The sequence below is a fragment of the Fukomys damarensis genome, unplaced genomic scaffold (genome assembly GCF_012274545.1).
Source record: "Fukomys damarensis isolate Sample0158 unplaced genomic scaffold, DMR_v1.0_HiC HiC_scaffold_30, whole genome shotgun sequence".
NCBI classification, from domain to species: domain Eukaryota; kingdom Metazoa; phylum Chordata; class Mammalia; order Rodentia; family Bathyergidae; genus Fukomys; species Fukomys damarensis.
In genome coordinates, this window is record NW_022900942.1 from 38,308,411 (window position 1) to 38,314,589 (window position 6,179).

Genomic DNA, 6,179 nt, shown 5'->3' on the forward strand with positions numbered 1-6,179 from the left:
CTTTTTTTTTTTTTTTTTTTTTTTTTTTTTTTTTTTTTGAGACACACTCCTGCTGTGTAGTTCAATCTGGCCTTGCACTCACTATGTATCCCTGGCTGGTCTCAATCTCCCAATGATCTTCCTGCCTCAGTCTTCCAAATGCTGAGATTATAGGCATACGCCACCATGCCCGGCCCTCTCACCACTTCTAATTTACATTTTCATATGCTGTTGATCTCTAGACCAGTTCACAATAAAGCTGTGTCTGAAATTTTTCAGCCTCTTAAAGAAGACTGTGGGCTGGGGATGGTGGCACACACCTGTATAATCCCAGCACCTGGGAGGCTGAAGCATGAGGGTCACTGCAAGTTTGAGCCCAGCCTGGGATAGTGAATTCAAAATCAGCCTGCACTATATAGCAAGACCTTGCCTCAATCAATCAATCAAGACTGGGGATATACCCCAGAAACAAAGTCCTAGGTTTGATCCCCAGTAACAGGCACACAAAAAAAAGAAAAAAAAAAGAGGAGGAGGAGGCAAAGCCAGGCATGGTGGTACAGACCTGTAATAATAGCACTCAGTATTTTGGGGCAGAGGATCTCAAGTTTGAGGACAGCCTTGGTTATGTGACAAGATCCTGATCCTGTATCAGAAAACCAAAATAATAATAATAATTATACCAATTATGAAATTTAAAAAGCAACAGTGTAAGAAGTAAAAATTCTATCAATCTGATGCACAGCAATGTGCATGTAATTAAACAATTTTAACACTGCTATATTTTATATTTTAAATCTTTTTAAATTATAAATCTTCTGTTATATGGTGGACATTTTAAACCATATTAAAAATGGAGGGGGGCTTTTAGGTCATAGCTCAGTGGTACAAAAAGGCCAAGGTTCAATCCCCATCAGGAAACAATACTGTGAGTTTCACTTCCACAATGACAATATGAAGAGTTCCATGAATCCACTCCCCACCAAAACTGAAGAAACAAAATTTCTGGAAATGCCCCACAGACACACAGTAAATGAAGACACATGTATTCAAAAAAATATATTAAGATGTAGTAAGGACAATGATGTCTATAATCAACACTTCCAGCTCAGCAAGATGAACAGTCCATTCAAGAACAGTACTCTACAGCCAGGTGTGGTGGCACATGCTCAGGAGGATCACAGTCTGAACTACAAAGTGAGACCCTGACTCAAAACAAACCAAACAAACAAACAAAAAAATAGTACTACACAGTCAGTATTAGTCTGCCTTACAGTCCCTTCAGCTACCCTCCCAGCAGAGGTAGGACATCCACTTTTCACATCCAGCCTGCAGCCATGTATTGATAAGCAAATCTCTTGCAAGCACTGCCAAAATAAGGCTTCTCTTTGAGGCTTAAGCCTGACTTGAGGGACAGAGACATTACTGGATGTTGGACAAAGCACCTCTAAAACACATCGATGCTATAAATCACCCTTCCCTGGCACAATATCCCAAATTTATTGAAAAAAATAAATCTACACATTAAGTTAGCTTTAGGACAAATGTTAAGAAAGCCACAGATAAATCACAATAAAAATGTTAAAAGAAATACATCTAATTCCAGCTACTCAAAAGGCTAAGGCAGGCTGATTCTGAGTTCAAGCCAAGCTTTGGCAACCTAGTAAGATCCTTTCACAAAACAAAAAACAAAAAGCACTGAGGATGTAGCTCAGTGGAAAGTCCCTGGGTACAATCTCTGTTATGGGGTGGGGGGCTGGACATGGTGGCGCATAGCTGTAATCCCAGCATTCAGGAGGCTGAGGAAGGAGGAATGCCACAAATTCAAGGCTACATTCAGCTACATATAGAGACCCAGCCATAAAAAAAAAAGGAAAAGAAAATGAAAAAATAAAACCTATATGGGGAAACACAGTAAGATTACAGCTGACTTTTCAATAGAAACAATAAAGACTAGAGGGAAGTGAAAGACAGAGTCAAAGAAAAAAATTTACAAAAAATTCTATATCCAAAATAACTATTTTCCAAAAATTAAGATGAGACCCAGGAATATAGCTTAGTCATAACAGGCTTGCCTAGCAGGTTTGAGGTCCTAGCACTGTAATACATACATACATACAGGGCTGGAGATTTAGCTCAGTGGTGCTGCCGCCTGCCTTGCAAGCGCAAGGACCCGAGTTCGATCCCCGGTACCAAAACAAAAAAACATACATACAAAAGAATAGAAGTCTTAAACTTCTATTCTATAATTTGACAGATGAGAAAAACCAAAAGAAACAACGAAGGCTTAAAACCTAAGAACAGATTTCAAAGTTCCATCTGAAATAACTTAAGTATATGTAAATACACACTAAGATGCAAAGTTAGGAAGTTAGCAAACTTAAGAGAATCAATACTGAAGTCAGAATTTTCTCCAAAGTTCTCCAGAACCCATATTCTTAATCACAACCCACTCTACAGCATATCCCATTGTTACAGGTATGTCTAGATGTCCCCCAAAAGCCTCACGTGTTAGGGGAGGAGTTTTTTTCAGAATTGACTGGGTCTAGAGTGTGTGACACTGGGATTGATTCATGGTGCAATGCTAGATCAAGGGGATTAGGACTAGATGTCAGTGCTAATCTCCTAAACAGCCTGGATAAAAGGGGCAAGCTGAGTGTGGTGGCACATGCCTGTAATCCCAGCACTGGGGAGGCTGAGGCAGGAGGATCCCTGTGAGTTCAAGACCATCCTGGGCTACAAAGTGAGTTCCAGGTCAGTCTCAACTACATAGTGAGACCCTGTCTCAAAAAACAAAACAAACAAACAAACAAAAAAGATAAAAGGGGCAGAAAGATGCTATTAAAGACCCTCGCTTGACTATTATCTAAAATATATAAAGAACTCAAAAAAATCAGCCCCCCCAATACAAAAACCAATTAAAAAATGGGCGTCTAAGCCGGGCATGTTGGCGCATGCCTGTAATCCCAGCATTCAGGAGGCTGAGGCAGGAGGATCACTGTGATTTCAAGACCAGCTTAGGCTACACAGTGAGTTCCAGGTCAGCCTCAACTGCATGGATGAGACCCTGTCTCAAAAAAACAAAAGCGGGGGTGGGGGGCACATCTGAAATGAACAGACATTTCTTAGACAAAGAAGTAAAAGTAGCAAATAAATATATGAAAAAATGTTCAACATCACTGGTCATTTAAGAGATGCAGATAAAGCAACACTGAGATTCCACCTCACCCACAAAGAATGGATGGTATCAAGAAATCAACCAACTGGAAATAATACTCTAAATTGGAAAAAAAAAGGAAAGAAATCAACCAAATAACAAATGTTGGTAGGACTGTGGGAAGAAAGAAACCCTTCTCCGTTGTTGGTGGGAGTGCAGACTGGTGCAACCACTATGGAGATCAATATGGAGATACCTCAAAGAGCTGGGGTTAGAGGTTCATTTGACCCAGATATCCCTCTGCTGGGTATCTTTTCAAAAGAACTAAAAGAATCATACCACAGCAATATATGCACACCTATATTTCTAGCGGCCAGTTTGTAATAGCTAAAACTTGGAAACAGCCCAATTGCCCATCAACTGGAGAATGGATAAAGAAGATGCGGTTTTTCTATAAAATGGAATACTACTCAGCCATAAAGAATGAGAAACTAGAGTCATTCACAGGAAAACGGAGGCATAGTGAAGCCATACTCTTAAGTGAAATAAATAGGACACACATGTAAATACCGAATACTCTCTGGTATGAGAAACTAAAAGTGTAAATAAGATCTAAATTGTATAATTGATACTGTGAAATAGGAAGAAAAGGGCTAAAGGAAGTGGGAGGGGAAGGGGAAAGGAAAAGAAAAAATATGAGAAAAGGGAAAAATGGAAACAAAGTCTTTGTAAATAGGGAAGGGTAGAGGGGTGAAAGGAGGGCAAGGGTATGAGGGAAAAATGAGAACCAAGACCTGTCATGTAAAGGTTCAAGATCCCAACGATGAATGTAACTGTACTATTTATCTAAAAAGTACCAATAAACTCAATGAAAATAAATAAATAAAAAATATAGGTCCTTGCTTGTTTTACTAACCTCTGGCTGCCATAAACTGTTTCTTCTCTGCAATGCCACCCTCCCTTGGATCCAGCTGGCTGAAACCGCTGTAAAACCGTGAGCTAAAAAAACCTTTCCTCTTTTAACTTTGGGTGTCAGGTATTTTGTCTCAGCAACAAGAGAGAAAAGTAACTAAGGCACCCACCCAGCGTTATACCCTATAATAATGAGCTATCAATAAATATTTGCTGCTGATGGTAATAAAGTCAAGAGAAAGGATACTTTTGCTATAATTCTACTCTTATTACGATTTTTGATTTTAAAAATGCTGAACTATTGTCAAAATTAGCAGTATGCCAATTATGAGAAGCAATCAGGATCCCACTCAGTAAGTGAGTGGATAAACTAATATATCTGAGCAATGTGAAACTATTAACTGATAAGAAATGAGCTGTCAAGCCATGAAAAGACATGGGAAACACTTAAATCCACATCACTAAGCAAATGAAGCAAATCTTAAAATTACATACAGTATTATTCAATCTGTACGATACTTAGTGATTGCCAGTAGTAGGGGGAGAAGTTAGAACACAGAACATTTTTTAAGTCAGTGAAACTGCTATATGATATGGTATCAGAAAACTCCTAGGAAGTTCAACAAGAACGAATCCTCTTATATAAGTTATGGACTCTGGATGACAAAAATGTCAATATAGGTTCATCAACTACAAAAATTGTACCACTGTCCTGGGGAGTATTGAGATTTGGTATTAGGCATCTGTTCAAGCCCAAAGAACTGTTTATTCAGTGCTAGCCAACACAATCTGGTTCAGACTGAACTTTAATATAAAATAAGGGATACTGGAGTGTGGTGGCACATGCCTATAATCCCAGCATTGGGGAGGCTGAGGCAAGTAGGAGGCTAGCCTGGGCTACTAAATTTAAGGCCAGCCTGAATTACAAAGGGAGACCCAGGGGTGGGGGCTGTAATAATGTATCAATATTGGCTCATAAATTGTAACAAAGGTATCAAAGTAATGAAAGATGTTAATAAAAGGACAAACTGGGCAGGGGAGGGAAATATAGAAATTTTAGGGTTTTTTTCTGCAAACCTAAAACTGCTCTAAAAAATGAAGTCTATGATTTTTTTTCTTTTTTTTTTGAGACAAGGTCTCATTATTTAGTTGAGACTGACCTGGAACTCACTATGTAGAGCCTAGGCTGGTCTCAAACTCACAGCAATCCTCCTACCTCAGCCTCCTGAGTGCTAGGATTATTTTTTAAGAAACAAAAAGCTACAAGAGCCGGGGATTTAGCTCAGTAGTTCTGCCAACTGCCCCTCAAGTACAAGGTCCTGAGTTCGATCCCCATTACCCCCCCCAAAAAAAAACCCAAAAAGCTACAATCTGCTGAAGTGGCACAGAGGGTAAGGAAAATCCTTAGCTTGGAGCTACTGGGGGCCAACTTTGCCCTCATGAGAGGAAAGTTTGGCTGAAAATAAAACTCAAAAGTATACAAAGTCAGTATATAAAAGAGAAAAGCTGAAAATAGTGCCCAGATGACATCAAATGAGCCCCTAGATCCAAGTCAGCCAGAGACAAGATGCAAATTGAATTCAAAACAGTTAAATGAATGTACGAAATCTCATTTTTGTTTTTAAAAAAATGCAGACACCTACACTGTGGCCATCTTCTACTACAAAGCATCTTCTTAAGGTCCCATACAGAAACCACAGCAGCTAATGACTCTTCATCAAACCTTGTGGACAACCAACACAAAATAGCAATCTGCCTCACCCTGGCCTGGCTAGCATCACTGGTACAGCTAGTAAATTTTAGGCACAGCATAATATTATGACTTAGCTAAACCTTCCAAGTCTTCAAATTTTCAATAGATATTTTAAAAGTAAAAACAGAAGCAATTTCAATTCAAAACCCCATACATACCTGTAATCCCAGCACTTGGGAGGATTACTTTGAGATCCCTACCAGCCTGGGCTACATAGTGAGTTCAAGGTTAGCCTAAAACTACATAGCAAGACAAAATACTAAAAACAGCCGGGAGTGGTGGTGCATGCCTGTAATCCCAGCACTCAGGAGGCTGACACAAGAGGATTGCTGTGAGTTCGAGACCAGTCTGAACTACATAGTGAGTTCCAGCAGTCAACTG

At 39.5% G+C, this 6,179-nt stretch overlaps 1 pseudogene; it reads left to right on the top strand.

The window, feature by feature from the left end:
* Nucleotides 1–6,179, top strand: part of LOC117283743 — a 16,566-nt pseudogene that overhangs the window by 1,000 nt on the left and 9,387 nt on the right.